Source organism: Pinus tabuliformis, chromosome 9 (assembly GCF_031772625.1).
Source record: "Pinus tabuliformis cultivar Carrire ecotype Pingquan chromosome 9, CPIR1, whole genome shotgun sequence".
In the NCBI taxonomy this organism is placed as follows: Eukaryota; Viridiplantae; Streptophyta; class Pinopsida; order Pinales; family Pinaceae; genus Pinus; species Pinus tabuliformis.
Window position 1 is genome coordinate 2,014,626,112 of NC_142307.1, and position 27,940 is coordinate 2,014,654,051.

The following is a 27,940-nucleotide window of genomic DNA, read 5'->3' on the forward strand; positions in this document are numbered from 1 at the left end:
ATGGTTTCACTAGCAGATATTCAGACGACACTGAATAAGGAGTTCAATAGGCCTAAGTCTGAAGCTCAATCAATTCTAGAATTCAAGGAGATCATGATGAAGCTTGGCGAGAAACCTTTGGATCTGGATCAGAGAATGAAGTGCATGATCTGCGAAGCCAACGTGAATCTTACGGATGGGCAGCATCACGAATGGTTTGTGGCTTCATTCTTGCCTCATATAAGGGTTGCTTTATCGCAACAAAAGATTGGGACCCAGGTGGAAGCCCTGGAGATTGCAATAAGATTACATGAGACGCCGATGCAAGATGCTAATTTGGGAGTTCAATAGATTCATGTGCAGTTGCAGAACCTTTGCCCAGAGTTTCAAATTTTGAAGAAGGATAGAGCAATTTGGCCAGAGGTGTGCGAAGAAGTTTGGTGCCTGAAACGAAAAAGCAAGGGGCATGACAAAGAGCACTGCCTATTCTTTGCGAATTATGTTGCAGCAGGAGGGTCGATACCTTTGAGGCCAAAATATCAAGTAGGGGTAAGTATAGGGCCCGCGCTATGGTGTGCTATCTGTTAGATGGTTGGAAGACATGTGATAAACAATTGTCACCTGCTGCAGAAATTTGTACAGACACTATAACTGCTCTTCTGCAACTTCTGTCAATTGGTGGGTCATGATGAGCGTAACTGTTGTAGCTATGAGCTAATGATGGATAGAACGCCTACATATAGAGTTCAAGAAAAAACTTGGCCTTTGTATCAAGGCACTAGGGGAGCACGAGGAGGATTTCAGGGGCGCGGGCAAGGCCAAGGTGGAGGAGGACCTAGTAGAGGTCGAGGACATGAGATTTTCTACAACTGTGGGGGACCAAGAAACTATGCAAGAATTCACGAACCCGACGTGCCTATCGTGCATTTATTGCACTCAGTTTGACCAAGTGACAGAAGATTACCCTGTATTACTAGCTAAGATACATGAAAATGGGACATAGCCTCAACATCATACCCAGAATCTGCAGATGATGAGGGTTGAACCTCGTGAAGAGGATCCTAATATGAACATCTTGCTATGAAGTGGAATGACAACTGGTGAAGACAAGGGAAAGAATCCTGAAGAAGGTGAATGGGTTTGCAAAGCTCCACAAAAGGAGGTTGGCTTTGATTTGGAGCATGTGAAGGAAACCTTCATGGAAGCAAAGAAAAGCTTCGCTGAGGCTTCTACCTTAGGAAGTCAGGATAAACAGTTTGAAGAAATGGACCCATCCATGCTTACTACATTTTTTGAGACTTGCATGAAGCTGCTTTGAGATAGCAAGGCTGTAAAGGGATTACAAGAGTTGATCAATAAATGTGCTGGTAATACTCCTGACGGCCCATGCGTGGTCAGGAAGATTGGTAAGCATAAGGCAAGAACAGGGCGGGAGATGAGACTCACCGCACAGATAGGAGAATATGAAATGGACCAAGTTATTCTGGATCTAGGGTCCGACGTGAATGTTTTTCCTAAACAGACATGGGAGAGAATGGGGAGACCTGCGCTGTAGTGGTCTCCTATTTAATTGAGGATGGAAAATCAACAAAAGATTATCCCCATGGGAAGATTACAGGGAGTGACAATCGATATCGAAGGCACGAGCACATTGGCCAATTTTGAAGTAATAGAGATTGTGGATGATAGCAATCCCTACCCTACGATCCTTGGGATCAACTGGGCTATCGATATGAATGGGGTAATTAATTTGAAGAAGCGGATGATGTCATTTGAAAGAAAATTTCTCTGCATAGTAGTACCGTTGGACCCTACAAAAGGACCATGCTACACTCAACCAGTCCATGATTACGAAAGTGATGACGATTTGGACTAGATTTATAAGATAATGGCACGTGATCAAGATTGGGTGAATTTGACAGTTGATGGATGTCTTGCATGGGACCACGAAATCTCTTGCACATCAGACTTAGACAAGGAATTGGAACACTGACAGAATAGATTGCACGAAGTATCTACGCTATGATGTAACATGATGACCAAATTGCTGCGCTATGTGTCATCAGAGGTAAGAAGTATGCCTTATTATGATGGTTTAACTAATGTTGATAAATTTTTGGATGCATTTGAAAGAGAAGTGTCGGAGAAGCATCACTTCCAAGCCTTGGACTTGGCGCTGTGCGCTACGCCTATAAGATGGTGGGGTACACATAAAGACAACTTCAATGGATGGCACGAATATAGAAGAATGATGAGGGTGCAGTTTGGTCGCCCAATGGTACAGTTGACAGAAAAATACGATGGAAGGAGTGATCTGCTCGATCACTTAGCCAAATGGACTGATTCTTATGGAGTAGAACCACAACTGGAGTGGGTGCATCTGTTCTGTCACACCTTGGATGTAATACCTATGAATTGGTACTTGGAGACAGAGCTTCGCCATGGCATGGACAAATGGGATATTTTGAGATAGGGATTCTTGATGACATTCAACTTTAAAGATGGATTTGAGTGCATTGATGAAGTGCTCCATGAGGTCAAAGCATCGATATTCAGAATACTAAAGGATCCCTTGAATTTGATTCAACTGGATTTGACCATCCAGCTGCGCCACGTGCTGGAGTTCTACAATGTGACTGCTAAAGAGAAATATGAGGATTTGAGGAACATTAATATCCCAAAAACAGAAGTTCACTGCGAAGTTGAGGGGCTACAAATAGAAAACCCAGATATCACCATGCTGCTGAAAACAAGACAAGTGAACATCAGGAGGGAGGTGGAGCCAAATTTTGCGAAGATAGGGGACTACTGGGATGATGCTATGGTGGATAAGGCCACTAAGTTGCTCTGCGAATACCAGGACTTGTTCCCTACGAAGTTCTCATACTTATAGGGGACTTGGGAGTTATGAAAATTATGTTGAAACTGGACGCAAAGCCGATCAAGCAAAGGCCTTGCTACCTCAATCCAAAGTATAAATAAAAGGTCCACTTAGAGTTGGATAAAATGCTTTCGGCAAGTATTATTGAACTAGTGGAAGAATCTGATTGGGTGAGCCCAATAGTAGTTCAGGAAAAGAAGCAAAAGGATGAAATAAGGATATGCGTAGATCTTAGGAAGTTGAATGACGCTTGCGTGCATGATCCTTTTCCGACTCCGTTCACCGATGAAGTGTTGGATAATGTAGGAGGACATGAAGCATATTCGTTCACTGATGGGTTCTCGGGGTACCATCAGATCAATATTGCGTCGGAGGATAGAAGTAAGACGACCTTCACAACCGAATGGGGATGCTTTCAGTATACTGTAATGCCTTTTGGACTGAAGAATGTGCCGACGATCTTTTCATGCGTAGTCATCGCGGCGTTCAAGGACTTCATTCACAAGTTTTTGGAGGTATACTTTGACAATTGGATGGTGTTTGGGCTGGTGAAATGCCATGTAGCCAGCCTACGCTTGATGCTAGATACATGTCGAAGGTATCAAATCACACTGAATTTGAAGAAATGTTTGTTCTGTTTTCCTTTCGGAATCTTGCTAGGAAATGTGGTGTGTAGACAAGGATTAATTGTGGACCCAGCTAATATAGTAGTTCTAATTAATTTGGAGGCACCAAGAAGTGTGAAACAAATGCGTGCAATGTTGGGGCATATGAGATACTATAGAAAGCTCATCAAGAATTATGCCCAGATTACCGTGTCGATGGAGAAGCTGCTGAAGAAGGATGCTACATTTTGTTGGAATGAAAAATGTCAGCGAAGCTTGGATGTGCTAAAGGAAAATATGGTCACCATGCCGATCCTAGTCTTCCTAGATTGGAAGAAGGAATTTCATGTGTATGTGGAAGCGTCATGTATTGCGCTCGGAGCAGTACTGACACAAGCCGTTGAGGGAGAGTTGGATCACCCTATAGCATTTGCAAGTAGGAAGTTATCTAAATATGAGAAGAACTATTCAACGACAGAGCGTGAAGGTTTGGCTATGGTGTACGCACTCTAGAAGTTCAGACACTACTTGCTAGGCGGACACTTTAAGATGTATACAGACCATTCTGCATTGAAGTACTTGGTTAACAAGCCTCTATTGGGGGGGAAGATATGCAGATAGCTGCTGCTGTTTCAGGAATATGATTTCGAAGTCATTGTGAAGCCAGGACAATTGAATCCAAGACCAGATCATCTGTCGCGCATTGAAATAGGAGAGGAGCCTACTAATTTGGAGGACGCACTTCTTGATGCGCAGCTCTTTGTGGTGCACATAGCTAACAATCACTTTGCAAATATCATACACTTCCTGACAACGAGGACGGCTCCAAAAGGGTATACAAGTCAGAAAAAGAAGGCGCTGGTGGTGCACGTGGTAGATTTTTCGGTCATTACAAGACATTTATATAAAATGGGCTCGGATGAAATTCTGCGACATTATGTACCTGGGTTTGAATGGAACAACATCCTCGTTGAAGCTAATGGAGGAGCTACGGGAAGGCATTATGCAGGAAAAGCAACAATGCAAAATATTTTATGTGCTGGGTTGTGGTGGCCAACACTGCATAAGGATTCCAAGGGTTACTGTAAGGCATATGATGCATGTCAGAAGATGGCCAGGCCATTATGGAGGGATGAGCTACCTTTGAATCCGCAAGTGTTGTTACGTCCATTCGAGAAATGGCCCATTGATTTTGTGGGCCCGATTCAGCCTCCAGGAAAGAAGACAGGTGCACGGTATATCATCACCGCGATAGAGTATTTGACCAGATGGGTGGAGGCCCAACCCATGAAGGACTGTACAGTGGAAGCAAAAATGAAGTTCCTCTTTGAATATGTGTTGATTAGGTTTGGTTGCCCAAATATTTGATGAGCGATTGTGGTACACATTTCCTTAATGAAACGATCATCGTGCTGACGGACAAATTCCAAGTTTATCATCAAAAGAGCATGCTATATCACCCGCAGGCTAATGGGATGGTTGAAGCATTTAATAAGATATTGGAGAATGCGTTGACGAAGGTTTGCAATGCACAAAGGAATGATTGGAATGTTCACGTACCTGTAGTGCTATGGGCTTAGCAAACTAATTGTAAGAAACTGACTTGACAGACACCCTTCAGGCTGGTTTATGGTGTAGAAGCTGTGATGCCAATGGAGTATATTGTACCTAGTCTACGCATAGCAGCGTTCACAGGAATGGTGGATCGCGGAGCCCTGGAAGAGAGGATCTTGTAGCTGACAGAACTTGAAGAAGATAGGTTTTTGGTTGGATTCCATCAGCAAGTTCAGAAGGAGCACGAAAAGGTGTGGCACGATCAACACATCAAACTGTGCACCTTCAAGGTAAATGATTTGGTTTTATTATATGACAAAAATTTTGATAAGTTTCCAGGAAAATTTTAGATGCATTGGCTGGGGCCATATGTCGTCAAAGAGATTACCAATGGTAGAGCAGTTCAACTATTGAAATTGAATGGAGATCCATTTCCCGGAAAGGTAAATGGTAGCTAATTGAATCCATACACTAGGGATCCGACCAGATGACTATATGATGGAAGCATAGTCTTAGCGCTCCAGGCAGCTGGAAGGAGGTGCGGAACTATAGACTACACTACTTGTGTTGTAGTGCTGCATGACTGGGGAATTGTGCAGGATGGAAGAATGTCACAACATCAGCAAACGCACGAAGGGAGTTGCACTATAGGAGGAGAGACTGTGCAGGGCAACCAAAAAGTGACCGTTACTGTCATTGTTCATGATTTGATAATGAGAAAACGACTAAGAGGAGCAGGGGGGGGGGGGGGGAATTTAAATGCGATATATTTGAAAATATGCTGCCAATCTAGCATTTATGAACGAATTTTGGGTGGAATGGTCAGATTTGAATTCCAATTTTCTTATAAATTACAGATCGCTTCTCAATGAAAAACACTTTTCATTTTGAGAATTGAGGTGTCGAGCTATTAGTTGCGTATGAACCTTGTGAGTTTTGAGGCTTTGGTGGCCAGTTCAGTGTTTGATATGTTGCCTAAGGAAACATAGGAGATCCTTAATAGCCTGATGTTGGCGCCCATAGAAACTGCAATTGCTAGAGGATCGATGGCCTCTGAGGGAGCTGCCCCTGAGGTCGTAAGTGTGGAGATGCCCACAGCGGTGCCAAAATCACCGAGGTCGCGTAGGCCGAAGCCTATGCTGGCAGGAGAGGATTCCAAGATGAAGAAGGAAAAATAGAAATCGACATAGCCAGTGCGCGAATCGCCAAGGAAGCACTAGAAGAAAGATAAGCCCACAACGCAGGAGAAAGGCAAGGTGGTAAACCTAGAATTCGACGAGGGCACTGAAGAAACTGGTATGGGTGCAAAGGACATTGACATTAAGGGTGTAGACCCTATCTCAAAGCTACATGAATACATTCCTTTGCTTTGGGGTAAGGTGAAGATCCTAAAGGACCCATACGAGGGAAAGTTTATAATTAATACACCCATGCTGCCAGAAAAGATCGTGTTTGAAGGACGCACTTGGCACGCATCCCCCACCTAAAACTTGAAGATTGGGACTTGGCGGACACGGAGTGGTTCCCCCACTTGGCTACTGATAATTTCATGCAGAGGGTATTCTATAAGGATTCAGGTGTCATCGCACTAGAGCTAGTGAAGTGGATTCGTGGGGTGGAGAAGGCAGGATTGCTGAACTTGCTATGGGTGCCGTATTACCACTGCACACCCATAAACTTGATAGTTATCAAACAATTGTTGTGCCTGGTGCATGACAGGTGCCTTTGGTTAGAGGAGCCAATCCCTATAACTGATATGCTGATCCATAGGATCACCCAGCTACCCCACTCAAGAATAAATCTGGCCAAGGCATTTGGCGAAAAGGTGGGCGAGCGCGACCCCACCAAGAGAATGAAGGACAAGTTTAAGCTTGTCAATAAGCTGCGCGGATATTAAGTTTCAAGCATAATCGACCCCACGGTGAAGGTAGCTACCTTGATATTAGCTGGGAAAGTAATGTAGAAGTGTCGCGCAGATGAGGTGTTGACACCGGTAGTTTCATTAGCGGCCAAGTGCGTGGAGGGCATACAATTCAATTGGGCGTGCTACCTCTGCAACAATTTCGTTACCAACTGCAGAGAAGCACAAGATCACAATAAGACGTTCCACTACTCTTGGCTTTTATTATCAATTGTGTTGGTCATATGGCAATTGCCGGAGGATGGTCAGTTTTCCCCGATCACAGCAAATTTTCCAGAAGCAGTGAAGTTTTCTTCGCTATGGGCCCCGAAGGACACTAAGCGGGTCCGCGAGAGCAAGGTCTTATGGGTTTTGATGGAGATGAGCATCAATGTGGCCATCAACCACAAGCCAAGACTATCACCAACTGTATTTGAGAAATTGTTGAGATATGCAGAGTTCAAAGTGGATTTCCACTGTATCTCCATTTGGGTGTGGAAGGACATAGAACATAAATGGTATGATCTCCCATACCTTTCAATGGATGATGCCATAGAAACAGTCCTCGATCGTTGGCCAGTCAAGTGGCGCACGAACTTAGATCTGTTAGCCAAGTCTAGTAAGTTCGCAGGAAAGTAGAAGAACGAAGAGGCCTGGTTGAAAATGAAGTAGTTGGCTGAAAAAAGGAAAAAAGAGATTGAGGAAAAAGCAAGAGTAGAAGCGGAGTGCGCCGCGAAGGAACAAGAGGAAGAGCGCGACTCTGACAGAAGTTAGAAGTCTCCTTTGTCGTAAACAGAGGAAGAGGAGAAATCTAAACAAGGAGACCAGGAGAGCACCCCCTTCTGGGTGAAGCAGAATTGGGAGCAGGAGAAAGAAGGGCCATAGAAGAAGACCAAGGCTACTAAGTCATTGCTCGACCCAATCACCTTGAAAGAAAGTGACTTAGATGACATTAGGGATAAGGCCTGAGATGCGACTGCGGAATTGCTGCAGCAGTTCGAACAGTGGCAGAAGCAAGCCTTGGTGGCCATTCAAATGGGTCTGCACGAGGTGCAGATCCAAACTACTCAACTGTAGGACGATGTAGGGCAGGGCAGCGTGGTGTCGACTAGTTTGGCACAGGGGACCACTGGAGCAGTGCAGATGGTTCGCTCCTTGGATCCTTGGGCCGTCGTGCTACTTGACGGAGCCTAAGCGCAGAGATAGAGGCTAATAGGGTTGCTTTAAGGAACATTGGTCTCAACTTGGCCGTGATCCCAAGCAAATTACTTCACACGTTGCAAGTCGGTTTGATCACGGAGTTGAGGGCCCACGAGCAGCACGCGCTGAGTGCGATCAACGAGCAGAAGGTTAAAAATGAATAATTGTTCGCTGAGAAAACACCAGCGATAGAAACCTGGAAGAAGGTCCAGGAGAAGAATGAGCACACCATAATGGTGGTAGTAGAAGCGTGCAGAATCATTCCGAAACTGTACATCCCCGAAGAGGCGCCTATGGAGGCCAAGATTCGGAAGTTGGCTGTAGGTGTACGCGATGCTCAGACCCAGATGGCCAAGGTTCAGTTTGAGTTGAACCTCAAAATTACAGAGCTCGAGTTGAGGGCACAACCTTCAACTCCACCAAAGGTCAGAGAACAATGTGAGGCAGCTGTCAAGAATGCAGTTGCTACAGTAGATACCGCGGTGGCAGATTGCACTGCGCTCTTCGAGCAATCACTGGAGGTACTTACCAGTTTGCAGGAAGATCCCAACCTGCAGAGGTTAGCAACCAAGGTGAGGGAATTGCAGCAGCGGTATGACGAGGCAAGAGAAATGGTGTGTACCGTCACTATCACACAAAAATTGGCAAAGCTACAGGAGGTGAAGGAATTGAAAGAGCAGGTTGATGCAGCGCAGCGAAGAGAGGCAGTACTCAAGGCCAAATTAGGGCCTTGGCTAGATGAGGCTTATTTTCTCACCACCACCATTGAGGAAACGTTGACTAGCCTGAAGACAACACAACAGAAGATCTAGGCAGATAGCACAGGACCAACAACGGAGCAGCTGGTAGAACAGATTAAGCAGGCAACGATGCAGTGTACCATTGAAGTTGCAGTGGTGCAAGTGGAGATCTCCGCACCAGCAGAGTGACTCGGGGGCGAGTCACCGTATTTGTGTTGGGGGCCTATTGGGACAGGGTCCCCTAGGGTCGATTTTGGGGTTAAAAGCCCAAGTTTTTGTACGTAAAGTGTAAAGTCTATGCAATTTCTGGTCGCGGAGGGAGTATATGTAAAGTATCATAAAGGGTTTCCAACCTTCTTTTATGTAAGTTGTGTTGGCTTTAGAATATCTACGCATGGTTTGTGGACCATGGGATTGTATAAAAAGGAGAGTCTAAGGGGGAGTTTAGATTTTGGGATGATGAAGGTAATGGGTCATTAGCGAAAAGAGCGAAGAGTCTTAGAGTAGAAGAGAGGCTTTGCAGTTGTGTGCGCAGAGGCCTAGGGTAGAATTCCGTAGCTGAGTGTGCGGATCCCTGCAGCCGAGTGCGCAGGGTAGTTAGAGTCTGTAAGAAGATCTGAAGCATTAATAAAGAAGACTATTATGGAATTATTTGTGTTTTGATCTACTTACTTCTGTTATGAATGAATGCGATTATGTTATGCTGAATAAAGGGGTTTATGATTTAATGCTATATTGATGCGGGAATATATATGTTTACATTGTTATCTGTCCGCAAATAATAATATCTATTTACGTGAAGAATATCTTAATGCATGTTGAAGTTATTAGATATTAAGCCGATCTGGGTAAATACAAAGGTACACGTAATTACAGAAGCACGAAAGTAGATAAATCACATGTTGAGGGTCCACGAATGATAGTCGTAGACCTTCGCAAAGGTCTAGAGGCCGATTAATGGAAGTATATCGATAAGCCCTAAAAGGCTTATCGATCTGCGCGAAGGCAGAGTTAGGGCACAAAATGACATCACTACCATCTCTCGGTGTAGAAACTTGGTTCTTGCATCCCTTGATATTGCTTCGGGTGAGACTTTAGTCCACGCTCCGCAGGTTGATGCCGAAAGGGCCAGTAGTGCAGGGATTTGTTTGGCTAATTAATGGTGAACCTGGGTCATGGCCCACTAAGCCAATAGTTGCATATGAATTTGGAATGAAGCCAAAATAAAATTATGTATGTTGATACTTGTAGAACCTCACAACGAATCAATTCGTTTTCCAATAGATCATTGAAAATATACTATACAATTAAAGTACTGATTTTGTAGACTTTAAAAGTGTTGCTAAAGTTCATAATCAAAATCAAAATTGCTAAAGTTCCATGTTATTCTAATTTAATCACTCATAGGCTCCTAACTTTCTGTTTTGTGATCTGGATAGTTTGTTCTATACTATGGTTCAAGTGGGAACACCCAATGTAACCTTACTTGTAGCACTTGACACAAGCAATTACTTGTTATGGGTACCTTGTGATTTCCTAGAGTGTGCTCCTACTTCTGCACCTAGTTATGGACCTGTATATATTGCATTGCCTTAATGTTGTATTTTATTCTTTTAATCAACAATGATGTTAAATTGCACTGGTTGTGAAATCTACTTAGTCTATGGTGTCATTTTTCTTATCAACAATGGGCTATCATGCCCATTTGTTTGGTTTTTCCATGGGCTAGTGCTGATGCAAACATTAAATGGAGAAAACACAACCCTTCTAAAGATATTTGTGAGAGTAAAAAGTTCATGATGGTTGAAAATTATTCGTAAGTTAATCTCCAGTTATGTCTGCTTTAATAGGGTCAAAACACAAGGGTTTTAGGTCAACTACACTCAAGGTAGGGACTTGCTCCCCCGTAACCCCCCTTGTTTTGATTAAGAAAATGAGATAAGAAATTCGACATGTGAATGCACTTTAATAATTTTGAATTTAAATGGGAGACCTAACTTTTCACAATTAATAACTCACTCACATTCAATGTCTTATTTCTATTATTAAGCCAAATTAAAACTTTTCACTACTATATATATATATATATATAATTTTTTTCATATTAAATAATAGTAGAAATTGTTGATCTAAAGATTATCTGAGGTTGTCATTGATGAAAACCCAAGCAACACCAAGGATGACCCTAAATTTCCATGGCACATTGGGCATCATCATTCATGGTTTCTTGTCTCATAACCATTATAGGAATACTCTACTCAAAAATATCTTTCTATCGGTATATAGCTCTCCTCGTAATTCCTCATTGTTTGTAAGTTATTTAAGATTGAAGTTAGTAACCCCAATTAGTGGGCTAAAACACCATTAGGTTGTGGCATGACATTTATCATTGATTTTGGTCATTGAATAGTCAATAATTAATATTTTTTTAAGCTCCTAAAATTCCTCCAACATTCTCTTTAGAAGCCCCTCTCAACTCTATAAAAAGAAATCTCATATATCTTCCACAAGCAGTGATCATGGAATTTTCACTATAACTCTATTTCTGCGAAGTCTTAGATGCTAAAATTAAAACCCATTTGAGCCAAAATCCTGATGAACATTGTGACCGAAATGCAGATATTTTTCGCTATATGTTCGGAGATATGATCTGTGGAAGTTAGGGTTTTTGTAGGCTCCTGAATTTCATCTCAAAGAGGTGACCTTGGGAAAATCATCATAACTCTCTCTCTGAGAAGTGGATTGAAATTCTGTAAAAAGTGGTGGATAGTGCACAAACTGTAGTTTTCCGTGTATCAATTTCAGAGCCAAAGGAGGAAACATTGACACGTTGCATGCCATACAAGTTTGCTCTACTGAACTAGTTCATAATTAGATCATTGTGAGAGATTGGGCATAACGTTGCCTTGAAGAATCCAAATCGAGTCAGACCCATGGCATTGGAAAGAAGACTCAGAGGGCTACTACACAACCAAAGATCACATATTTGGGATCTGAAATAACAGAGACACATCATATTCAATATCATGCTCCTAAAAGGCAAGAAAAAAAACTAGATCAAGTGTTGTCAAGGGGTGAAAAGGACCAAACTTTCTACGGAAGCAAAGAGCAAGGTGCAGAAAAATGATGTAGCAGAGGTAAGCTCCAGATAAGTATCTTCTATATATGAATGTTCATATTTTAATTGCATTAGGTTCTTTGTATTCTAATTTGTAGTTTTTGTTTAGCACTGACATATGCTTTGCAGGATGAGGTAAGTTTTGCTATTATCATGTCATGGGTATTTCCTTGAAGACTTTTTGCAGGTATTATATATTCATCAAGAGAAGAATCAATGCATAATCTAATGTTCTGAAGAGTGAGAAAGGGTAGCATGACAAGAACAACAATCAAGGTGCATAACAACAACAAGAATTTCACCACATGAAGTCTTCAAGTGGGTAGCACTGCATACAACCATTGTAAAAGTATCATTGTACAAAGTCATTGTAAAATAGTCATTGTAAAAGTTGTACAAGTGTCTATCTGCCAAGAGTTGAAGAGGTAGTGTCGGGATGCCTAGGATCATCATTAGGTGGTTGTGTCATAGTTGGGTTATGATCTAGTGTGTCTTCTTCTTCTACATCATTCTATATCATTGTTAAGTGGACCATTTTCCCTAGTATGGGAGTCCATTCTTCTTTTATTCTTCTATAGGGTGGTAGGGTGGGGTTAGGTTGGTGCATGAAGTCACCAATAGGTTCAATCGTGTGAAAAATTCAGGGTGGTAGGGTGGTGCTAGGGTGAGTTGTAGCTCATTGGGTGTTGGGGCATCCGTTCAATTACTACTACTAAAGAATCTCGGGTGTTGGAGTGTCCATCTAGTGGGAGCTAGAGAAGAATGCTTTTCTAGATTCTAGGAAGTTGGAGCTTTCTTTTCAATTGGAGTTGAAGATTAAAGAATTATTAGAAAAGTGTTTAGGTGGTTTTTGTACTGGAGGGGGTTTCCACCTTAAAAATTGTGTGCATTTGTGTTCCTTTTGTTTACTGCTATTATTGTACAAACGCTGATAATAATCGAAGATTAAATAATTCTCTGAAAGATTAATAATAATACTAATTGAAAGGAATACTGATTCACCCCCTCCCTCTCAGTATTTCCAACAATTGGTATCAGATCATGGTTCCTTCAATAGTAGTTTAACAACTGGAAGGAGTTCATGGAGCATACCAAGAATGATGTACCTATGTTCAATGAAAATAATTATCCACTCTGGAAAGGAAGAATGGAGGTCTATCTCTTGGTGCAAGGTTATGAAGTATGGGACACTGTTCAAAATGGCTTTACACCAACCGTGGATGAACAAGGGAAGAAGAATTCAGTAAATGATGCAAAAGCAAAGAATATTATTATCAATGGACTTATTGAATCTACTTATCATAAGGTGTTGGGTTGTAAAACCACCAAAAATGTAAGGGAAAAGCTTTAGAATATATATGCAGGTGACTCAAATGTTAAAGGTAGCTCATCATTCGATGAAGACAATGACATTGAAGAAGAATCCAATGAGAGAGTATTGTTTATGGCCAAGCACAATAAACAAGGTATCAAATAACGAAGAAGAAGGGTTGACCATAGAAGAATTTTCTAAGGAGGCAATCAAGCTTATAAAAGAGTTCAAGACTGAGAAGATCCATTCCAATGCTTTTGAAGAACAAGTTCAAGGTCTCAAAATTGAAGTTGAAGAAAACAAATGTATTGAAGAGTCACTTCAAAATAAGTTGGAAGAAAGCAACCGAGAAAGGGAAGCATTAGAAGCTAAAGTAGTCTCGCTGCGTAACGAAGTGAAGAAGGGAAACACTGTCCAAAACTATGCCAACAGCTCAAAGGCATTGGAAGAAATCAATAATATAGTGACATGAGACCTCAAGGGAGAAGTCCAATAGAAGCAATAAGAACTTGACACAACATTTGCAAAGATTAGCAGGATCACACAACAGATGCAGGAAACATAAATTGAAAGGAAGGAATCTGATCAAAGATACATATCCGTTGTTGACCAAAAGCAAAAGGAATTAGAAACATATTCAGTAGAAATAAGCAGGCTCAGGATTGAAAATGAGAAGCAGAAGGAATAGATACAAGTTCTCAACAGAGAAGTAGAGAAGATCACTCTTCTCAAGCTATAGGTTGAGGAGGCAAAAAAAAATAAGGAAGATGTTGAAAAGATGGTTTCAAGAAGATCTTGCTCAAAAGCAAGAAGAACTTGATGCAACCCGTGATGAGATCAACAAACTCAAGGGATCACAAAAATAACACTTACAAGATAAGATAGATGAAGAAGCAAAAATGAAGGCAATTAAAGATGGTAAAGCTCTAGTTGATGAAGCTACACGATTCACAACTTCACAGGATGATTCTAAGAAGGAAGTTGATCAAAGTAAAAAGCCAAAGAAGAATGTTGCAACTCCAAAGAACAAGACAAAGCAATCAAGAACAAAGGACCAAAACAAACTATAACACCGCCTCCAAAGAAGAATGGAAAATCTTCTAGGTATGTTCGCTTATTTAATGGTTATTGCTTTTTATGTGCTAACTATGGACATATGGCTAGGGATTGTGAAGTTTTTGACAGGTACAATCATTATCTACAAAACCCTAGAAGCAAGCTTGCATGATCATGAGATAGGTTCCACGATGATTTTGTCAGAAGAGAATACGTGCTAGATGGGCCAAATATTAAATGTTTCAAATTCCATAACTATGGCCATAGTGCTCACGGTTGTAGATATCAGATGGAATCGCCTATGGACAACATTGAATGCTTCAAGTGTCATAACTATGGGCACATGGCTAGAGATTGTAGGAATAAGAAGGTATGGAAAAGGAAACAGGTACAGGAACACAAAGCAGATAACAAGGTTTTAGCAGTTATGCTTTCAGGATTTGTAAAAGAAAAAGGTAATGAAGAATCCAAATCGGATCAGAACTGTGGCATTGGAAAGAAGAATTAGAGGGCCACTACAGGACCAAATATCACATATTGGGGATCTAAAATCACATAGATACATTAGATTCAATATCGTGCTCCTAGAAGGCAAGAAAAAAAACTAGATCAAGTGCTGTCAAGGAGTGCAAAGGAACAAACTTTCTATTGCAGCAGAGAGAAAGGCGCAGCAAAATGATGCAACAGAGGTAAGCTCTAGGTAAGTATCTTCTATATATGCATGTTCATCTCTTAATTGCATTAGGTTCTTTGTATTCTAATTTGTAGTTTTTGTTTAGCACTGACATTGCTCTGCACGATGAGGTAAGTTTTGCTATTATCATGTCATGGGTATTTCCTTGAAGACTTTTTGCAGGTATTATATATTCATCAAGAGAATACTCAATGCATAATATAATGTTCTGAAGAGTGAGAAAGGGTAGCATGACAAGAGCAGCAATCAAGGTGCAAAACAAAAACAAGAAGTTCACCACATGAAGTCTTCAAATGGGCAACACTGCATACAATCATTGTAAAAGTATCATTGTACAGAGTCATTGTAAAAGCATCATTGTAAAAGTTGTACAAGTGACTATCTACCAAGAGTTGAAGAGGTAGTTTTAGGGGGTCTAGGATCATCATTAGGTGGTTGTGTCATAGTTGGGGTTATGGTCTAGTGTGTATTCTTCTTCTACATCATTCTATATCATTGTAAAGTGGACCATTTTCCCTGGTATGGGAGTCCATTCTTATTTTATTATTCTAAAGGGTGGTAGGGAGGTGCTAGGTTGGTGCATGAAGTCACCAAGAGGTTCAAGCCTGTGAAAACTTCAGGGTGTTAGGGTGGTGCTAGGGTGAGTTGTAGCTCATTCGGTGTTAGGGCATCCATTCAGTTGACTACTGAAGGATCTCGGGTGTTGGAGCGTCCATTTAGTGCGAGCTGGAGAAGAATTCTTTTCTAGATTCTAGGAATTTAGAGATTTATTTTCAATTGGATTTTGAAGATTAAAGAATTATTAGAAAAGCGTTTAGGTGGTTTTTATCCCGGAGCAGGTTTCCACCTTAAAAACTGTGTGCATTTATGTTCCTTTTGTTATTGTACAAACACTGATAATAATTGAAGATTAAATAATGCTCTGAAAGATTAATAATAATACTAATTGAAAGGAATACTAATTCAAACCCCCCCTCAGTATTTCCAACAATTATACATTTAAAAAATGATAAATATAAATTTAAGATAAAATTATTTGATTTAAATATATATATATATATATAAACATTATAAGATTAAAATACTTGATATATATAAATAATGAAGAGGTCCTCGCGCATAAACCTGTTGCAATAGAGCTTCCCTCTGATCCCAATGAACCTTTGAAAAACATGCCTGAAGAAAATCAAGTGGATATCCTCTGGACCAAAGCCGAGTGTAAAACAACCTCCTGAGCTCTGAAAAACCAGACTGACTGCTTTCTCGAAGAAGATATCTTTTTAATTCATTGACCACAAATGCCACTTTTTGGTGTCGAGGATGCCAAGAAGTGAAAGGAATGTACTGATAAGCATTCAGAGGCTTCTGATAGCATTTTGTAGAAAGATTTCTAGAGGTTTGAAAATTAGGACCTTTGAAAAGCACAACATCCAGAAAATTAACACTTGTGGAAGAAATACAAGATGTGATATGAATATTATCAGGAAAAATGGACTGATAACATTCTAAGTATTCAAGCAATCTATCTTTGGAGCCTAACCAAACCATAAGTGATCCAAGGTCCGGGTGTGAAGAAGGACCTTTCCAAGACCTTTTACTTTCGTGATGTGTTAAAATTGAATTTTAAAAGAACATTAACAAATACAGCTACACACTGTAAATAAGACGAACATAACAACCATCAGCACAGGAAAAAAATAGCTGTTGATAACAGAGTTCGTTCAGGAGGGACTACGTCTCCAGGGCCCGGTCAAGATGGTGTAGGCCGCTGCATTAAGTGCTGTTAATAATGGTGATGTACACAAGATATGATGTCTCAATCATACAAGGAAGAATGCCCTCACACAGGAGTGGCTCTAAGAGATGTTCCACAACTATAACTCCCAATCAAAAGACTCCTATCAGTATGACACAAAAACAAGCATGGTGCGCATCCCGCCAACATGGCACAAAAGGGATGTCAAAGAAAAACACATGCATGACGACAACAAGAGTATCCAAACAACATACAAAAAGGGATCTCAAATCATAACATGATAAGTTATGACAAAAAGTACATCACATAAAAAGATTCCACATAACATGAAGCAAGGAATCATGACAACATGAAATAAACAAGACCCTGCATCAACATCAATCATGGATCTGTACAACATAATGCAAAAGGAAGAAGTACATGAACACATCATATACCTCACAACCAAGGGCCATCTGAAGAAGTGGATGTCTCACTGCTGAAGCTACTCAGACCATTTCTCTCACAGCATCGATCTCATGAAGATGGCTGCTCGCACATGAATGTGGACATCTGCACTGACACTTAGAAAAGTGACTAGAAGAAGAAACGAGAGAATAAGAAATCTGAAGCCACCATCAGCTTTGTGGCGTCGAGTAATGATGAATCGACTGTCCAAAATTCGAATATTTAGAAGTTGAGAATTCTGGGCTCAAGGAATCTTATAGATTCCCCCAGGATTCCTCAAAGATTATGTTCCATGGGTGGACTGTAAATCTGCAACTCAGATGAAAAATCTGGTCTTGCCATTGCGATCCCTGCAGGAAACCATGAAAAACAAGTATAAACTTGATTATATTCTGGAATGTCAAAATTTTACCTCGGGAAAATTTCATGGCTCATGGTTCCGCTCCCTATTTTTGTTGAAATCATGGTTCCACATGCATTTTGGAACTGAATGGAAAATGCAGACCTCTGTTGAAAAAATGAAAAACACCATTGTGTTCATAGCAATGAGAGGTGTGAAAACCATATAAAACTTGTCAAATTCTGACAAAGTGAAAATTTGCCCTCTTGCAAAATTCATGGTTCTTGCATTAAAATATTAATTAATCTACTGCCTTGAAATTTGTGCCCGTATTCTTGCTCGAAATTCGTGCCTATATTCTCTCTCCTCCTCGAACTGTTTTTAAAGGCAAAAGTCTGAGTTTAAATACAAACTCATCAACAAATTTCCCAATGGGAGTGGTTGGCACATTGGTAATATTAGGCGGATGGTTGAGGAGAGGTCGGGAGATCAAATCCCACCTCTTCCTTATATAAACCTTTTATCAACCATCAGCCTCGAAAATCCTACACTGTTGCTTTAATATCAGCGATCGGCAGTTGTGACCGGCGACTAAAATGGGCGTTGGCACATATATCGGCCCGATTTCCAGGAGTTCGCTGATCCCCATATCGGCGGTCGGACTTATCGCAATCAGCGGTCGGCACGGCGGAGGTATCGACGCTTTTATCAAAGATTTCGCCGATATACATATTGGCGATCGGCGCGGCGAGATATCGACGCCCTTATCGGGGGTTATGCCAATATATGATATATATATATATATATATATATATATATATATATGTATGTATGTATGTATGTATGTATGTATGTATGTATGTATGTATGTATGTATGTATGTATGTATGTATGTATGTATGTATGTATGTATGTATGGGTTTGCGGCAGTCGTGGAGGGTTCGGTGGAGGTTATGACCGCCGACCCCAATATATATATATATATATATATATATATATATATATATATATATATTGTTATGACATATATGTGGGTTATGTGGAGGAGGGTTCGACGGAGGTTATTACCGCTGATCCTGATCCCATATGGAAATGTTTATTGTTGCGATAAGGTTTGTTCAAAGGGTTTGGCGGGGTTTGTTGCCGCTGATCTCGAAACCATGTGTTTGGATGGTTTTATATAGTTATTTCAATAACTATTTAAACATTTCGTTATATGGTTATTTATTTAACCATTTCCCATGATTTTTGTCTCTTATGCCAATTTTTAGGAGACAAATGAGAGAATGCCAAGTGTCAATGGCTGATGGGCTGCCATGTGGGTCCCACCTGCTTATTGGGATGCCATGTGGCACACTGTGGGCCCCACTTCCCCCTGTCATGTCAAACTTTGAAGAGCTCTATCTTTCACATACAAGCTCGGTTTGATGAGTCGTTCGCACCTCCATGATCAGGACGACGAGGTATTCGATCTGGTCCTGGTTCGAGCATAATCCAAATACTTTGATTTTTGAGCCATCTTTGTCCTGTGTGTCTCTCTAGAGCCACCTGGATCAATCCTCCCCACTGAGGAGGTTTTGGTCCTCCAAAATCATGGAAAATAATCTGCATCTTTCTCTATACCTTGTCCGCATCACAAGCACCCTGAAAAGGTCTCGCTTCCATCTCCTTCACCTTTGTTCTTCGGAGCCTTAAGTGACGAACCGACACCTGCTACTTTTGCAATGTGTAGTACACTATTTGCAAATCACATGCTTTGAATAACATGACCAAACTAAAGACCCAAATGTCCCCTACTTGCCACAAGTTTATAACACATACTCAGTGGACAAGTTTACAATAAGATGGACGTAATACTCCAGATATGACAACAAGGCCAACTCATCATGGTTGCTTCAAAAAGTGATGGAAAACACATCATCACTGCAACACATGATTTACATACATAAGGCCAAACACTATTGTTTTGAAAAGTGATGGAAACATAACATCACTTTCAGAGTTTTAACATGCGACTCAAAATACGACTCAAAACATGACCAGACATCATTGTTTCTGACCAAGTGATGGAAAATCATCATCACTTTTACACTTTAAAAATGCAACAAATGATTTACAAAGAATGACCATGAAACGACAGCAAGTAAAAAAAAAACATTTTTCACTTATCAATGTGAATGGGTCACCTCCTTGAGGTGGTTTTGCTTGTCGAACAACTGCTCTTCCTGCTTCACGCACTGATGCTTTGTCTTTAAGGCACTGCTCTGGATGGAGCTTCCAGCAAGTGGCTCTCTGATGGCCATTTATGTCGCAATGACTGCAGTAGGCTTTCTTCCTTCATATCTTCTTAACCTGTTTCTTTTCATGCAGTTGAAAGGGTCTTTCACGCCTCATGAGTGCTACCATTCTTTTCCAACACTCAGAAAAGGTATGGTTAGGTAAACCACAAAAAGTACATGTTTTCCGATGCCTTAGTATTCATTCATTATTAACAACATGATCATAATCAAAATGAACATTTGAAGATCGAAAGTGGTTATACCTTCTTTTGCTATCTTTGATGTCAATATGGCGATGAGAGCTTGCCTCAGCTCTCTCCCTGAAATGGAAACTGCCATGGGATGATGGGGATGTTTTCCCATCATTCTCTTTCCTCGACGATGTCTCGAACAAATCTGACACCTTTGAGCACTCTCCTTTAGTGTATATCGAGCCTACAAATTGATGTTCATGCACATCCTCCAAAGGTTGAGTGATGCCTTGGTTGTTAGCACCAAGCTCTTTCTCCTCGTGCCTCGTCTTTGTAAGGAGCCTCATGTTTGTCCCTGTAATCGGGATCTCCAAATCTCCAACAGACATCATACTATGAGAAGATGAAATCAAAAGGAAATCAACATCTTTTACCTTCTCTTTCAATTTGGAAAGAACTGATGAGGGCTACTCATCATTCGATGTTGGTGGATCTCATTCGCCAACTTCTTTCCTGACATACCCAAGTCCTGCTCGACACGGTAATTCCTCTACTTGGATGGGGTTGACAATGCCTTGGCCATTAACACCCAAGCCTTTTCCTTCATACCCCATTCTCTTCAGCAGTTTGGAGCCAATTCCTGTGGTATGATTTTCAAACATAGCGAAATCATCATCAAGAAACATACATGAAGATGGAGAACTACTTTTACCTCACATGAGTCTCGCTGCAGCTTTTCCAAGGCCTAATCCTTTGCTTGCAACTGTAGTAGCAAATTCTGCTTCTCTTTTTTCTCTTCATGTAAGCGCATCTTCAATTTATCATTCTCTGTTTGAAGATTATTTCTGTCTTTCTTCAGTTCTTTCATGGCCTCTTCTGTGGCTTTCAATTGAAGCTGTAATCGCTCCTTTTCCTCTGTTTCTTTCTGTAGAGTTTTATACATGATTTCCACTTTCTTGGAAATGTTAAGCATGGTCTCGTACATTGCTCTTTCGTCCTCTGTCATTGTTCACACTGCAATTCACATCAATGTTAAGACCTGCTCTGATACCACTTGATCCAAGGTCCGGGTGTGAAGAAGGACCTTTCCAAGACCTTTTACTTTCGTGATGTGTTAAAATTGCATTTTAAAATAACATTAACAAATACAGCTGCAGATTATAAAGAAGAGGAACATAACAATCATCAGCACATGAAAACAATAGCCGTTGATAACGGAGTTCGTCCAGGAGGGACTACGTCTCTGGGCCCCGTCAAGATGGTGTAGGCTGCTGCATTAAGTGCTGACAATAATGGTGATGTACACAAGAGATGATGTCTCGATCATACAAGGAAGAATGCCCTTGCACAGAAGTGGCTCTAAGAGATGTTCCACAACTAGAACTCTCAATCAAAAGACTCCTGTCAATATGACACAAAAACAAGCATGGTGCGCATCCCGCCAACATGGCACAAAAGGGATGTCAAGGCAAAACACATGCGTGACGACAAAAAGAGTATCCCAACAACATACAATAAGGGATCTCAAAGCATAACATGATAAGTTATGATAGAAAGTACATCACATAAAAAGATTCCGCATAACATGAAGCAAGGAATCATGACAACATGAAATAAACAAGATCCTACATCAACATCAATCATGGATCTGTACAACATAATGTAGAAAGAAGAAGTACATGAACACATCATATACCTCACAACCAAGGGCCATCTGAAGAAGTGGATGTCTCACTGCTGAAGCTGCTCGGACCATTGCTCTCAAGGCATCGATCTCATGAAGATGGTTGCTCGCACATGAATGTGGACATCTGCACTGGCACTTAGAAAAGTGACTAGAAGAAAAAATGAGAGAATAAGAAATTTGAAGCCACCATCAGCTTTGTGGCGTCGAGTAGTGATGAATCGACTGTCCAAAATCCGAATATTGAGAAGTTGAGAATTTTGGGCTCCAAGAATCTTCTAGATTCTCCGGGATTCCTCCAAGATTCTATTCCATGGATTGACTGTAAATCTGCAACTCATATGACAAATCTGGTCTTGCCATTGCAATCCTTGTGAGAAACCATGAAAAACAAGTATAAACTTGACTATATTCTGAAATGTCAAAATTTACCTCCTTGGGAAAATTTCATGGCTCATGGTTCTGCTTCTTGTTTTTGCTGAAATCATGGTTCCACGTGCATTCTGGAACTGATTGGAAAATGCAAACCTCTGTTGAAGAAACGAACAACACCATTGTGTTCATAGCGATGACAGGTGTAAAAACCATATAAAACTTGTCAAATTCTGACAAAGTGAAAATATTGCCCTCCTGCAAAATTCATGGTTCCTGCATTAAAATATTAATTGATATGCTGCCTTGAAATTTGTGCCTGTAGTCTCTCTCCTCCTCGAACTGTGTGTAAAGGCAAAATTCTGAGTTTAAATACAAACTCATCGGCGGATTTCCCAATGGGAGTGGTTGGCGCATTGGTAATATTAGGCGGATGGTTGAGGAGAGGTCGGGAGATCAAATCCTGCCTCTTCCTTATATAAACCTTTTATCAACCATCAACCCCGAAAACCCTGCACTGTTGCTTTAATATCGGCAATCAGTAGTTGTGACTGGCGACTAAAATGGGCGCTGGCATATATATTGGCCTGATTTCCAGGAGTTTGCAGATCCCCATATCAACGGTCGGACTTATCACAATCAGCGGTCGGCACGGCGAAGGTATCGACGTTTTATCGGAGATTTTGCCGATATACATGTCGGCGATAGTATAAATCGGTGATTGGCGCGGTGAGATATCGACGCCCTTATCGGGGGTTATGCCGACATATATATATATATATATATATATATTGGTTTGCGACAGTTGTGGAGGGTTCGGAGGAGGTTATGACTGCCGACCCCAATATATATATATATATATATATATATATATATATATATTGTTATGACATATATGTGGGTTATGTGGAGGAGGGTTCGACGGAGGTTATTACCGCCGATCCCGATCCCATATGGAAATGTTTATTGTTGCGATAAGGTTTGTTCAAAGGGTTCAGCGGGGTTTGTTGCCGCCGATCCTGAAACCATGTGTTTGGATGGTTTTATATAGTTATTTTAATAACTATTTAAACATTTCGTTATATGGTTATTTATTTAACCATTTCCCATGATTTTTGTCTCTTATGCCAGTTTTTAGGAGACAAATGAGAGAATGCCAAGTGTCAATGGCTGATGGGCTGCCATGTGGGTCCCACCTGCTTACTAGGATGCCATGTGGCACACTGTGGGCCCCACTTCCTCCTGTCATGTCAAACTTTGAAGAGCTTTATCTTTCGCATACAAGCTCGGTTTGACGAGTCGTTCGCACCTCCATGATTAGGATGGTGAGGTCTTCGATCTGGTCCTGGTTCGAGCATAATCCAAATACTTTTATTTTTGAGCCATCTTTGTCCTATGTGTCTCTCTAGAGCCACCTAGATCAATAAGAACATCATCAATGAAACGCTTGAAGAGTTTGATTTCTGGAGAAGGCATTCTTCTATTGACTTCTTTCTCAATATGGCAGAGAAAAATACATGCATATACTACAACAAAATTGTTTCCCATAGCAATGCCTCGAATCTGCTAATAGAATGAGCCATTGAATTGAAGAAAATTCCATTTGAGAACCAAATCTGCTTCGCTGACCAAGAAATCAATGTGCTCTGGAGTAAAAAAGGCTACACTACTTTGAGAGAGCATATCATGCAAGGCAAGCAAACCTTCCTGAGTAGGAATACTTGGATAAAGGGACTCTATATCAAAGGTTACCAGAAAAGAATCTGCTGGAAAGCGTTTTGTTTCAATAACTTGCAGAAGAGTGAGAGAGTCTGGCAAATGATTTGGTTGTGCAAGCAAAGTGCTCAAGAGTTTGTGATGCAAGAACTTGGAAAGAGGTTCTAACATAAAACCATTATATGAGCAAATTGGATGACCAACAGGAGGGTTTTTCTACACTTTCCAAATGAAGTACAAAGTACAAGCTCTGGCATGTTGAATGTTGATTTGCAAAATATATTCCCATTGGTTGACAGACAACAGGTTTCTGAATATGGCCTGAAGATGTCAAAGAGAAGCTCGAAGATCACCCCATGGAACTGTTGCAACTGGTCAATAAACATTATGATCAGATAGTTGCCTATGATCTTCAACAAGATATCTGTATTTATCGATAATAGCAATGCCCAAATTCTTATCTGCAAGTTTAATTACAATTGGAAAGAGCAAGTAGTTGAGATCTGGAGAATCTGGGTTTGAAGGAGAAACCTGAGGAGGCTACCCTAGTATGCAGAATATTTAAGCCAGCATGAAGGGCTTGGTTTAAATTGGGATCATTGATAGGGGGTTCCCAAGTAGGATTAGGCAATCTGAAGGGATCATAAGAATCTTCAACATAAAGTCTAAAAAATCATCTAATTCTACATAATCTAGAAAACACATCATATTCTTTAAAAATGTCATCAATGCCCATAAGGGGAGGCCTAGGAATGTACTTATGCCCAAGACCCAACAATTTAACTTGACTGAAAGGTAAATGAATAGAAGATAAATTGTGGATAGAAAGATTGCTAACCCGACGATCTAACTTAGAGGGTGTCATCTTATCTAAAATATACAACAAGTAAGAGAAGGGATTAACAAAGGGAAACCAGTACAGATGGCAATTTTGGCTTAGTTTTGAGAAGCTTGGCCTTTGTTCTAAGGCTGAGGACAAGCCCGAGGCATATTTGGTTGTAGTGGAGCAAATGGCGCAGCCTCTAGATTTAAACCAGAGTTCAGGAAAGACTGGTTTATATGAGAAGCTGACTACCCAACTGCAGATGGAGTAATATGATTTTGATTCTGCGGTAGTGGCCTTGATTGCCCCATTTTTTGGTAGAGGAGGCTGTCGAGATTTCTCAATATGCTGAGGCTACTATCGTTGGCGAGGCTGCTGAGGCTGTCGAGGCTGTTGTGGTTGACGAGGCTGTTGGAGAGGCTATCACTGTTACCGATGTTGAGGCCGTCATTGTTGAGGAACTGATGCGGGATCTGAAGAAGCTAAGCCATTGGACTATAAAATTGATGAAGAAAGCTAATTGATATTGAAGTGGGTTTAGGGTCGCATCAAGTTTTTGCTGTTGAGCCTGAAGATATTTGGAGACTTCTCTTTGGACCAGAACATAAATAGCCTCCTCTCGAGGGATGTCAATGGCTTGTTTAGCAACTTCTTCCCGAGTTGCATTACGAGCAAATTGAGCAGTAGAATGAGCAACGCGTCACTCAACTAGATCTGTTTGAAATTGGTTGACTTGACGATTATATGAAGTGACAGCAAGAACTACCCATTGATCAACAATCGTACTAATAGAGATGGGACCAGAAGAACTAGAGTACTGAATGTTAGCAAAAGGAGTGACAAGTTCACGAAGATTATCATGAAATGTTGCAAAAAGCCTTTGAAGCTTTTCTTCATTTTTTGCGAAAATAGTTCTTTCGTGTTGCTGATAGAATATGTTATCACTGAAAATTCTGTTGCCAAAATTGCTCAGACTAGCTTAAGGACAAAGTGTTTTCGCAGCACATAAATCCTTTAGCAGTTTCGCAGCGCAACCTGTTTTAGTGATTTCGTAGCGTGCTACGAAATTGGGGATTTGTTCGAATCCATAGGAATTGTCATGCAAAATAGCTCTGGGGTGGATGCATTTTACAGGTGGCATGTTCTCAAGCTCCTGCGTGTATGCTTGTCATCAGTTCTGAATCTGAAGGGAAAAGTCTGAAGTGTTGCAGCCGCAAAACAACCTAATCCCCAAAGGTGCAGATATAATAAGATACAGGGACTACTTTAAGGATCTTGGTAAGAATGAAAGGGTTGAAGTGATTGCACTACCGAGTTCCTTAGTGCAACATTCTGTTTTTCAATGCAAAGTGATGTACCTTGAATAGGTACTTGAACTTCTTAAAAAGAATCCTGAATGTCTATCAGATTTGGAATCATCTAAAGAAGGCCGTGATGAAGCTGATATAAATGATGAAGTGCACTACCTGATTCGAGATCTGGTGATGCATATGCATGAACAGGAGCAAGACCTAAAGAATAGCATTTTGGTTTTCCTACCAACATATCGGTCCCTGGAGCAGCAGTGGCTGCTTGTAAGACATTCTAGGATGTGTTTCAAGGTCCACGTTCTTCACAGTAGCATTGATATTGAACAAGCAACAAGAGCTATGCAAATTTTCCATTCTTATAGAAAGGTAATACTTGCAACAAATATTGCAGAATCTTCTGTGACCATACCTGGGCTATCTTACGTTATTGATTCATGCCGCTCATTAGACATATTTTGGAATGACGACAACAAAAGACATGTGCCACATCTGGTTTGGGTGTCAAAATCTCAGGCAGATCAACGCAAAGGAAGGACAGGCCGTACATGTGATGGTCAGGTTTTCCGATTGGTTTCACGGCATTTGTTTGATAGTTTTGATAAATATGAAAAGCCAGCGATGCAAAAGCTGTCATTGAGAAAGCAGGTTCTCACGATTAGCTGTGCTGCATCAAAAGCCATGAATGACCCCAAAGTTCTATTTCAGAGGGCCCTTGACCCACCGAATTTGAAAACTATTCAAGATGCACTAGATTTGTTGGTTTCTTTAGATGCTCTGAAGGCACCATCTCATCATAGGGGAAAGTATGAACCAACATTATATGACAATTTGCTTGAGAGTCTCCCCCTTTCTTTGGAGGCATCAATGCTTGTCATTAAGTTTGGTCAGTGTGGGTTTCTTAGAGAGGGTGAAATAATTGGTTCATTGATGGATGCACGACCAATGCCTATCATACAACCATTTGGGCAGCAATCTTTGTTCAATAAATATGTGGACAGCTATTATAATGATGCTAATGGATCTGTTGGTTCTTCATATCATACAAAGACACTTATGGCAAATTTTTGTGCAATTCTGTTTTGGCAACGGATTTTGAAGGACAAGCATCGATTGCAACGACTCATTCAAGTGGCTGGCGATGAGATCTTCACAACTCAGACACATGATTTTGCTTCAATTGCTCTTAGGCTTGAGCAGGAGTGGTCTTCTTTCCACCATTTGGTGTCGTCATCACTTCATGCTATTGCTGAGACATGTCCAAGTTTCTCTGCATTTTGGAAGGTCCACCATTGTATTACAATGATTATGATTTCAAGCACACATGCTTTCTCTCTCCAGGACAACTTGAAGCAAACCTGAGTTTTGTCGTTGGCGCTGAGCTAGCAGATGATATTGTTACAGATGTTTGTATTCAGGCTTCATATGTTGACTCAGGGTCCTTGAACACTTCAAGTATAGGAAATGAGCTTACAGGAATTATCAAAGAGATAAGAACCCAATGTACACAACAGAATCTTTCATATTCTGAAGGACAATATTTCCATGACCAACCAACAACTGCCACACCTGTCTGCAAGTTCTTTGCCAAGGGAATATGTAAAAGGGGGAATAGCTGTTTTTTCTCACATACTGATCATGCTAAACAAGAGCTTGTGACAGTTGGAAAATGGAGAGCCACCCAATATTCAGAGGCTGTCAAGGCTGAACCACTTGTAGCTGGATCAGGGCAGATAAATCCGCCAACTGTTCTGGCACCTAGGGTTGCCAGACCAGTGCCTTTGGTTCCTGATGTGCTTACAATTGCCCCATGTCCAGTATCAGCTGAACCTGTAGCTACCATGACTGCATTCAAAGCCTGTTTGCCTGGAAGACTTTTAGAAAATGGGGATATTGAGCTTCCTGTCGAGACCAAACAAAAGTAATGGTGTAAGTTGAACAGTCCTTCTAGGAAGTTGAGGATGCCTAGCGCATTACTCTCAGCAT

General features: G+C 40.9%; 1 pseudogene; it reads left to right on the top strand.

Annotated features, from left to right (window-relative positions):
* Positions 1 to 27,879, top strand: LOC149157154 (DExH-box ATP-dependent RNA helicase DExH8-like; annotated as a pseudogene).
* The last annotated feature ends 61 nt before the right edge of the window (positions 27,880 to 27,940 follow it).